Source organism: Hemiscyllium ocellatum, chromosome 36 (assembly GCF_020745735.1).
Source record: "Hemiscyllium ocellatum isolate sHemOce1 chromosome 36, sHemOce1.pat.X.cur, whole genome shotgun sequence".
Taxonomy (NCBI): Eukaryota; Metazoa; Chordata; class Chondrichthyes; order Orectolobiformes; family Hemiscylliidae; genus Hemiscyllium; species Hemiscyllium ocellatum.
Genome location: NC_083436.1, coordinates 20123081 through 20134738, shown reverse-complemented (window position 1 = coordinate 20134738; position 11658 = coordinate 20123081).

Below are 11658 nucleotides of genomic sequence, written 5' to 3'. Positions count from 1 at the left end.
CAGCCTCTGACACTCCAGGGAAAACAGCCCTAGCCTATTCAACCTCTCCCTATAGCTCAAATCCTCCAACCTTGGCATCATCCTTGTAAATCTTTTCTGAACCCTTTCAAGTTTCACAACATCTTTCTGATAGGAACGAGACCAGAATTGCACACAATATTCCAACAATGGCCTAACCAATGTCCTGTACAGCCGCAACATGACCTCCCAACTCTTGCATTCAATACTCTGACCAATAAAGGAAAGCATACCAAACGCCTTCTTCACTATTCTATCCACCTGAGATTCCACTTTCAAGGAGCTATGAACCTGCACTCCAAGGTGTCTTTGTTCAGCAACACTCCCTAGGATCTTACCATTAAACGTATAAGTCCTACTACAATTTACAGCACCTCACATTTATCTAAATTAAACTCCATCTGCATTTCTCAGTCCGTTGGCCAATCTGATCAAGATTCCGTTGTAATCTGAGGTAACCTTCTTCGCTGTCCACTACACCTCCAATCTTGGTGTCATCTGCAAACTTTCTAACTATACCTCATATGCTCACATCCAAATCATTTATATAAATGATGAAAAGTAACAAATCCAGCACCGATCCGTGTGGCACTTCACTGGTCACGGGCCTCCAGTCTGATAACAACCCTCCACCACCACCCTTTGTCTTCTACCTTTGAGCCAGTTCTGGATCCAAATGGCAAGTTCTCCCTGTATTCCATGAGATCTAACCTTGCTAACCAGTGTCCCATGGGGAACCTTGTCGAACACCTTACTGAAGTCCATATAGATAATATCTACCACTCTTCCCTCATCAATCCTCTTTGTTACTTCTTCAAAAAACTCAATCATGTTTGTGAAACATGACATCCCACATAAAAAGCCATGTTGACTATCCCTAGTTAGTCCTTGCCTTTCCAAATACAAGTACATCCTAACCCTCAGGATTCCCTCCAACAACATGCCCACCACCAACTTCATGCTCACTGGTCTATAGTTCCCTGGCTTGTCCTTACCACCCTTCTTAAACAGTGGAACCATCTTAGCGAACCTCCACTCTTCCAGCACCTCACCTGTGACTATTGATGATAAAAATATCACAGTAAGAGGCCTAGCTTCTCACAGAGTTCTAGCTTACAACTGATCAGGTCCTGGGAATTTATCCACTTTTATGCATTTCAAGACATCCAGCACTTCCTCCTCTATAATATGGATATTTTTCAAGATGCCACCATCGATTTCCCTGCATTCTATATCTTCCATGTCCTTTTCCACAGTAAACACTGATGCAAAATGCTTGTTTACTATCTGCCCCATCTCCTGCCTCTCCACACAAAGGCTGCCTTGCTGATATTTGAAGGGCCCTATTCTCTCCCTAGTTACCCTTTCGTCCTGAATGTATTTGTAAAAACCCTTTGGATTCTCCTTAACTTTATCTGCCAAAGCTAGCTCATGTCCCCTTTTTCCCTTCCTGGTTTCTCTCTTAAGTATGCTCCTACTGCCTTTATACTCTTCTAAGGATTCACTCGATCTATCCTGTCTATACCTGACATATACTTCCTTCTTTTTCTTAACTAAACTCTCAATTTCTTTAGCCATCCAGCATTCCCTATAGCTACCAGCCTTTCCTTTCACCCTCCCAGGTATATACTTTTTCTGGATTCTCGTTATTTCATTCCTGAAGGCTTCCTATTTTCCAGCCATCCCTTTACCTGCGTGCATCTGTCTTCAATCAGCTTTCGAAAGTTCTTACCTAATACTGTCAAAATTAGTCTTTCTCCAATTTAGAACTTCAACATGTAGATCTGGTCTATCCTTTTCCATCACTAAATCTAATGGAATTATGGTCACTGGCCCCAAAGTGCTCCCCCACTGACATCTCAGTCACCTGCCCTGCCTTATTTCCTGAGAGTAGGTCAAGTTTTGCACCTTCTCTAGTAGGTGGTCACAGGTCACAGGCCTCCAGTCTGAAAAACAACCCTCCACATACTGAATCAAAAGAGTTTCTTGGACACACTTAACAAATTCCTCTCCATCTAAACCTTTAACACTATGGCAGTCCCAGTCTATGTTTGGAATGTTAAAATCTTCTACTATAACCACCCTATTATTCTTACAGATAACTGAGAATCTCCTTACAAATTTGTTTTTTCAATTTCCCTCTGACTATGAGGGGGTCTATAATACAATCCCAATAAGGTTATCATCACTTTCCTACTTCTCAGTTCCACCCAAATAATTTCCCTGGATGTATTTTGGGAAATACCCTCCCTTAAATACAGCTGTAATGCTACCCCTTATCAAAAATGCCACTCCTCTTCCTCTCTTGCCTCCCTTTCTGTCCTTCCTGTAGCATTTGTATCCGGGAACATTAAGCTGCCAGTCCTGTCCATCCCTGAGCCACGTTTCTGTAATTTCTATGATATTCCAGTCCCATGTTCCTAACCATGCCCTGAGTTCATCTGCCTTCCCTGTTAGGCCTCTTGCACTGAAATAAAAGCAGTTTAATTTATCAGTCCTACCTTGTCCCTGCCTGCCTTGACTGTTTGAACCACCTTTGTTCAAAACTATACCAGTCTCAAATTGAAATCTTTCCTCACTATCTCCATGGGTCCTACCCCCCTCACCTTACTAGTTTAAATCCTCCTGAGTAGCTCTAGCAAATCTCCCTGCCAATATAATAGTCCCCTTCCAATTTAGGTGCAATCCGTCCTTATAGTACAGGTCACTTCCAGCCCAAAACAGCTTCCAATGATCCAAAAATGTGAACCCTTCTCCCATACACCAGCTCCTTGGCCATGTGTGTTTTGATCAATGATAACTCCCAGGATGTTGATACTGGGAGAATTCAGTGATGGTAACAGTATTGAATGTCATGGGGCAGTGGTTAAATGATCTCTTATTGGTGATGGTGTGGCGCGAATGTTACTTGCCACTTGTCAGCTTAAGCCTGGATATTGTCCAGATCTTGTTGCATTTGTGTATGGACTGCTTCAATATCTGAGGAGTCACAAATGATGCTGAACATTATGCAATCATCAATGAACATCCCCACTTCTGTCCTCATAATGAACCATTTGATATGTGTTGTCATTTCTAACTATTTTCTCTTTATTTATAAACATGATAATATTATTTATAATTAGATACTCCAAAGCTTTATATATCAATGCAAACTATCTAATGGGCCTGTAATCATCAGGACTTGCACTACTGAATGATGGGCATTACATCAGCCAGTGTAAATCACAGAAAGATATTAATCACAAGTCAGGTGGGCGAAACAGTGTCAAATGGAAGTCAGTCCAGAAAAGTGTGAGTTCATACACCTGGGAAAGCTAACAAGACAAAACAGAATAAATGGTAAGGATACTGAGATGTGTGGAACATCTTGGAGTGCAAATCAAAAGTTTTTGAAGGTGGCTGACAGGTAGATAAAGTAGTCAAGGTGGTATACAGGATGCTTGTCTTTATTAAATAAAATATTGAATGAAAGAGTGGGGAGATTAGACTGGGACTGTACTAAATATAAATGAGGTCTAGCTGAAGTGATGCATGTGGTTCTGGTCCCTAGACTTAAGGTAAGGTATGATCACTCAAGCAACTTTACAGAGCAGTTATAACATGCTGTTGCCCTCAGTGAAGAATTTTAGTTATGATAGGATATATTAGACTTGCTTTCTTTGGAGGAGAAAGTGAGGACTGCAGATGCTGGAGATGAGAGCTGAAAATGTGTTGCTGGAAAAGCGCAGCAGGTCAGGCAGCATCCAAGGAGCAGGAGAGTCAACATTTCGGGCATGAGACCTTCTTCAGGAATCCTGAAGAAGAGCTCATGCCCGAAACGTCGACTCTCCTGCTCCTTGGATGCTGCCTGACCTGCTGCGCTTTTCCAGCAACACATTTTCAGCATTGCTTTCTTTGGAGTAGAGGTACCCAAAGTGAGACTCCGTAAAATTAGGAGGGGTAAATATATCATACGGTCATTTCTGGTCCCAACAGACCAAATAATTAAAGAAATAGTGAGGCTACACTCAAATGCTTCAGTTAACCACCAAAAATCCTTGCATATAAACACATCTGAACAATATTACTACTAGTCTGCACTAAAATAAACAGAAATATTAAGAGACAGGAGATTTACCCTCCAAACCACTCATGGATTGTCAGAGCAATACTAATTCTATACTTCAGTATCCAACCAGACTGCAGTAAGGAAATTCAAAAATCATTGTCTTTTATGCAATTAAAATGAATATGTGTTAAGTTGGGGATGAACCCTCGTTTTCAAATGATCTTTGACAAGTTTCAATATAGATCAACAGTGGACAATTGTTCAGAGTGTTTGGCTGTTAGCTAGTAATTAAGTCTCTGGGACATTGACAGTCATGCACACATCCTCTTTTTCAGACTTCCAAGGTTATTTCAAAGCCCTTTTAATAAGCCTCCTTTGGGTAGCATGGTGTTTCAGTGGTTAGCATTGCTGTCTCATTGCACTAAAGTCCCGGTTTGATTCCACCTTTAGATGACTGTCCATGTGGAGTTTGCACAGTCTCCCTGTGTCTGCTTGGGTTTCTTCCAGGTGCTTTGGTTTCCTCCCACAATCCAAAGATGTGCAAGTTAGGTGGAATAACCATTAAAATGCATGGTGATGGGCGAGGGGAGTGGATCTGGGTGGGGTGATCTTCAGCGGGTTGGTGTGGACTCAATAGGCTGAATGGCATCCAGCCACACTGTATGGATTCTATTCTATTCCTTGTAAGATTGTCAATATGTTTATGGAAACAATACAATCCTCACAGTTTAATTTTAAGAAAAATAAGCTGTTTTCCATCAGCCTTGATGCTGCTCTCAGTGTCTCAAATTATGCTTGACTAAATTATTCAAGCATAAATAACTTATGTGAATATAGCCTCTGTGTCAACCTAAGTTCAAGTTCCCTCCACAGTTTTCACGTCCTTTTGGATAGAACGTATATTTTCCATAGTTGAGTGGTCCATAAGCAAGGCCATAGATTTAGAGGTAGACGGATTTGGAGGTTTTTTGAGGATTGGAGAGAAAATTGTTTTCATGCAATGAGTGGTAGGGATCTGGCTGGTAGGGATGTAGGGATAAATGGTGGTAGATGCTGAAACCCTTATAATATCTAACGAGTTTTTGGAGGTACTTAAAGAGCTGTACTCTACAAGACTATGGACCAAGAAATAGAAAGTGGAATTAGATTGAATGGCTATTTGTCAGCAGACAACAGCATGATGGACTGGACTGCTTCCTTTCATGTTGATTGTAGCCTTTCCTTCAACACAAATCAATGAGCAATGTAATTGTAAGATTGTTACAATTACATTGCTCATTGATTTGTACCATCATTTCCATTACGTTGCTCATTGATTGTAGAATTGTCTCCAATACAACTCTGCAAAATCACACAGTGGCCATGACATTTTATTAATATTCCACAGTTTGCTCAGACGCTATCGGTAACATAGGCCTGGATTTTAAAACCACAAATCAAGGCACCCAATATTTGGTAAAATACGGCACAATGCCACAAAGACTGCCATCAGACATCATCCTACTGGTCTCCAATACTACAGGAGATCAGTGGCTGTCAAATCCAGAAGGCTACCTGCTCTGTTGTTAAAAACAATTCAGGAGACATTAGGCTTATTTTAAAAATAATACGATCAATTGCAATTTTAAATTGTCCACTCTACTTTTCGGTAGTCACAAGAGGAAATTGTTGCGAGTGATTCACAGCAGGTACAGGGAGGCAACACATGGGTGGACATAAGAGTCTAGAAATGGGACTGTGGTTGCACATAGCAGCTGTCGATCAATAACCATGGCAATGCTTGCTTGTTAGTAGAATATCTGTGCAAATTTTATAGAATAATAGAAATAGTATAAAGAGAGTGAGAGGGAAGGAAGCCTTTAAATTGGTGGCTGGGACTGATTGCCAGTTCACATGATACCCCATCAGGGTGCCCGATGCCCTCCTGGGTACAGAGCCAACCTCCTCAATTCAAATTGGTCACATTGCCCATTGCTGGTCATTAATTGGCTTGTTGACTCTTGATCGGCCATGCTGAAAAACAGAACATTTACCACTAACTTCCTGCCCAAGGCATGCCTTTACTGCCATTTTCAAGAAGGCCTCAGTATAGATGGACTTCCTTCATGAAGAAAACAAGTGGGATTGTAAGAACTCAATAACATTTTGATGTGCCCAGCAAAGAATAGCTAGATAGGGATCGCTGGAAACAATGTTTGAAATGTGTGCTTGATTGCTTGATCCACAACTTGTCCAATGCATACTGCACCTCCAAACCATGCCCCTCTTCAACTCGACTTCACCCGCACCCCACCCCATCCATGGAATACATAGGACCACACAAAATATATAGAATCAGTTGCCGTGCATTCCAAGAGTCTTGTCACAAAATGGGTAATAACCAAATAAGAAACGTAGTGTTAGGTAAGGGGTAAATGTAGGGGTATGGGTGGGTTGCACTTCGGCAGGTCGGTGTGGACTTGTTGGGCCGAAGGGCCTGTTTCCACACTGTAAGTAATCTAATCTAATCGAATCTAATCGAAACAGAAGTCATAAGAGTTATAACATCAGCTGTAACTTTATCCCTGAACAATAGGAGGCGCATTTGTTCATGCATGCCTCAAATTAATGTACTCCTGTGCATTCAACTGACAGAAATTGATAAGACTGAAAGAAATTTATTTTCAATTCTATAAGTTACAAATGTTAACATCCCAATGGTGAGGTTATGCTTATTCAATGCAAAAACATGCTTAAAACATTTGCAGAAATATGAAGATATTAAAAATATAAAATTCCTCAAAATGGGTCACACCATAATAAAGCTTCTGCCTGTTCCTGAATAAATTCAAGAATTTAAAAATATGTTTTTAAAGATTTTAAAGGCATTTGGGTATGGGGAGAAAGCCAGAATATGGTATTGTAATAGAGGATCAGCCGTGATCATATTGACTAACAGAGCAGGCTCGATGGACTGTTTACCTTACTCCTGATTCTAGTCTCGATGTTTCTAAAATGTTTAAACAGTGCAACTGTCTGGAATCTTATGTGCAATCTCAAAAAAGATAAGTTATCCTGCATTCTTCAAGAGGAAATTGGAAAGATTCAAATAAAAATGCTGAGCTATTGTACTCCACTTTCAGTTATCACTGCATGCCTTTGCAATAGTTATAATATTAGCCACTGCAGCACCACGTCTGCCCAGAAGAAAGCACAGCTGAGCACCAGGAACACCCAATTTCATTGATGGTGAAGAAAGACAAACAGAGAAACCTTTCATATTTTAGAAGTTCTAATTAACTTCAAACAGTGTGATCTGCATTTACTCAATGGAAAACAAGACTAGAAGGATTGTACCATTGTACCCACACAGAAGTCATCAATGTCACCCAGAATTGTCATTTACATCATCTAGAGGAGATGACTTAAATGCCAACTCTCAAATGCCAGAACTGCATGCCATTGCTTCAAAAGTGTTGTTGCCTAAAATCCTTAGCCTGGTCAGGTAAGGTAATACATTGTACATCTTTCCTTTTTGAATTGTCTACATTGGATAATGGAACTGCGCTGGATGCTGAAGTAGGACCTAAAGGCTACAAAGGTGAGACACCACCCTCTCCCAGGCACTGAACGTTTGTGGTTCATTTCAGGGACCAATGTGACCTATGTGGGATCTCTCAGTCAGGATGCATCAGGACAGTGACCAATGGCCATCTCTGCAAGGTAACAGCAGTTCATTTACTTCCCCCATGATGAGGTCAGTGCTGCAGTCTTGACAGTGAGATTCAGGAACAAAAGTATGTTCCCCCAGGTGCAGGGAGCAATTGACTGTGTACATGTGTAAAAGAGAGGGTTGTATCAGTTTTGACAAAGGGTCAGTTAGACTCGAAACGTCAGCTCTTTTCTCTCCTTACAGATGCTGCCAGACCTGCTGAGATTTTCCAGCATTTTCTCTTTGGGATGTGTCACAACTCTGAATTCATCAATGTGAAGCAGTTTAATTCAGTCAATGTTTAGGTAATCTGTAATCACCCTTACCTCTGCCTAGAGGTGTATTCCTACTATCATGGCAGCTCCAATGACTCACATTCTGAAGCACTGTCATGTATCGGTGCTTTTGAGGGTTCAGAGGTCTTACAAGGCTCTTTACTGGGGGGGGGCGCAAGAACTAGCCACTATCGCCTTGACCCATGACACAACCTATCAATCCCCTAACTGATGCAGCGTGCAGTTATAATGCTGCCCATGCCTTACCAAGGGATGTGGTGAAGAGGTCAGTAAGACTGCTGAGGAAGTGATTCCACAATAGTTAGAATGAGTTAGCTCTTCAGGATAAAATGATTAAATGGTATGGGGACAAAGCAAGAATAAGGTACTAGGTTGGATGGTCAGTCGTAATCATATTGAATGGTGAAGCAGATTTGAAGAGCCAAATAGCCTACCCTGCTTCTATTTTCTATGTTCTAGTTCAGTCTGGTGGGGGCAGGGTGGGGGTAGGGGGGCGGGGGGGTGTGGGGTGTGGGATGGGAGAAGGAAGGCTCAAGCATAGTCTAGATGGAGGGTGTTGCATCATCCTTGAGCTCTACACAATTGCATTAGATAATGAGGTGATAGCTCAGATGCAGAAAACCTGAAGGACTGGTGGCTTCCCAGGAGAACAACAAGGACGGAGGCGTTGGGGAGGAGGAAACTAATGTTACCCAATGACAGAGTTCAGCTGCGACAGGTGCTGCAAGTCAGACAGAATCTCATGGACACCCACTTCCCTTTGAAGAGAAATGGGTGCAGCATGCAATCATTGACTGTTACTGTTTTTGGTCATGATGCCTAAATTTGGTTGGTATTTCAGGGGTAAAGTTCAGTCTCTATTGATTTTGTTTTTGTTCCATTTTGCATTTTGTAAACAAAGGCTCCTGTTTGTGTGGGATTGCGTGCATGTGATATGTCCCTGACTGAACAATGACAAGATGTGGCCCACGTTGGGCATTGGGGACAGGGTTGCACTGATTTAGAGGATGTTTAGACAGAATGTAGCTAGGGAGAGGTCAAGTGTGTGGATTAAACAATGACTAAAGGGACAGAATAGGAATCGGATTTGCGAAGGAGTGTCAGCCACACCGGCTATGTTCTGTGGGCAACATGCTTTGTGTTTGCTGTGCTATGATGTTGCAGATAGACTCATAGAGTCATAGAGATGTACAGCATGGAAACAGACCCTTCAGTCTAACCCGTCCATGCCGACCAGATATCCCAACTTTGTCTATTTATCCTATCCATGCCCCTCATGATTTCTTCAGCCTCCAACGCTCCAGGGAAAACAGCCCGAGTCTGTTCAGCCTCTCCCTGTATCTCAAATCCTCCAACCCTGGCAACATCCTTGTAAATCTTTTCTGAACTCTTTCAATTTTCACAACATCTTTCCGATAGGAAGGCGACCAGAATTGCACGCAATATTCCAACGGTGGCCTAACCAATGTCCTGTACAACCGCAACATGACCTCCCAACTCCTGTACCCAGTACTCTGACCAATAAAAGAAAGCCTTCTTCACTATCCTATCTACCTGTGACTCCACTTTCAAGGAACTATGAACCTGAACTCCAAGGTCTCTTTGTTCAGCAACACTCCCTACAACCTTACCATTAACTGTATAAGTCCGGCTAAGATTTGCTTTCTCAAAATGCAACACCTCACATTTATCTGAATTAAACTCCATCTGCCACTTCTCAGCCCACTGGCCCATCTGGTCCAGATCCTGTTGTAATCTGAGGTAACCTTCTTCGCAGTCCACTACACCTCCAATTTTTGTGTCACCTGCAAACTTACTAACTGTACCTCTTATGCTTGCATCCAAATCATTTATGTGAATGACAAAAGGTAGAGCACCGATCCTTGTGGCACTCCACTGGTCACAGGCCTCCAGTCTGAAGAACAACCATCCACCACTACCCTCTGTCTTCTACCTTTGAGCCAGTTCTGGATCCAAATGGCTAGTTTTCCCTGTATTCCGTGAGATCGAACCTTGCTAATCAATCTCCCATGGGGAACATGTCAAATGCCTTACTGAAGTCCATATAGATCACATCTACTGCTCTTCCCTCATCAATCTTCTTTGTTACTTCTTCAAAAAACTCAGTCAAATATGTGAGACATGAGTTCCCACGCACAAAGCCATGTTGACTATCCCTAATCAGCCTTTGCCTTTGCAAATACATGTACATCCTGTCCCTCAGGATTCCCTCAACAACTTGCCCACCACTGAGGTCAGGCTCACTGGTCTATAGTTTCCTTGCTTGTCCTTACCACTCTTCTTAAACAGTGGCACCACATTAACCAACCTCCAGTCTTCCTGCACCTCACCTGTGACTATTGATGATACAAATATCTCAGCAATAGACCCAGCAATCACTTCTCTAGCTTCCCACAAAGTTCTCGGCTACATCTGCTCAGGTCCTGGGGATTTATCCAACATTATGCGTTCCAAAACATCCAGCACTTCCTCCTCTGTAATATTGACATTTTGCAAGGTGTCACCATCTATTTCACTACTTTTTATATCTTCCATATCCTTTTCCACAGTACATACTGATGCAAAATACTCATTTAGTATCTCCCCCATTTTCTGCGGCTCCACACAAAGGCCGCCTTGCTGATATTTGAGGAGCCCTGTTCTCTCCCTAGTTATCCTTTTCTCCTTAATGTATTTGTAAAAACCCTTTGGATTCTCCTCAATTCTATTTGCCAAAGCTATCTCATGTCCCCTTTTTGCCCACCTGATTTCCCTCTTGAGTATACTCTTACTGCCTTTATACTCTTCTAAGGATTCACTCAATCTAACCTGTTGATACCTTACATATGCTTCCTTCTTTTTCTTAACCAAACCCTCAATTTCTTTAGTCATCCAGCATTCCCTATTCCTACCAGCCTTTCCTTTCACTCTAACAGGAACATACTTTCTCTGGATTCTCATTATCTCATTCCTGAAGGCTTCCCATTTTCCAGCCATCCCTTTACCTGCAAACAATGGCCCCTAATCAGCTTTTGAAAGCTCTTGCCTAATACTGTCAAAATTAGCCTTTCTCCAAATAGAACTTCAACTTTTAGATCTGGTCTATCCTTTTCCATCACTATTTTAAATCAAAGTTTGTGAGAAGATTTGTAGCTCAGGTGCTCATTGTTTGGTTCTGTTCGCCGAGCTGGGAATTTGTGTTGCAGACGTTTCGTCCCTTGTCTAGGTGACATCCTCAGTGCTTGGGAGCCTCCTGTGAAGCGCTTCTGTGATCTTTCCTCTGGCATTTATAGTGGTTTGTCTCTGCCGCTTCCGGTTGTCAGTTCCAGCTGTCCGCTGCAGTGGCCGGTATATTGGGTCCAGGTCGATGTGCTTATTGATTGAATCTGTGGATGAGTGCCATGCCTCTAGGAATTCCCTGGCTGTTCTCTGTGTGGCTTGTCCTGTAATAGTAGTGTTGTCCCAGTCAAACTCATGTTGCTTGTCATCTGAGTGTCTGGCTACTAACGATAGCTGGTCGTGTCGTTTCGTGGCTAGTTGGTGTTCATCAATGCGGATCGTTAGCTGTCTTCCTGTTTGTCTTATGTAGTGTTTTGTGCAGT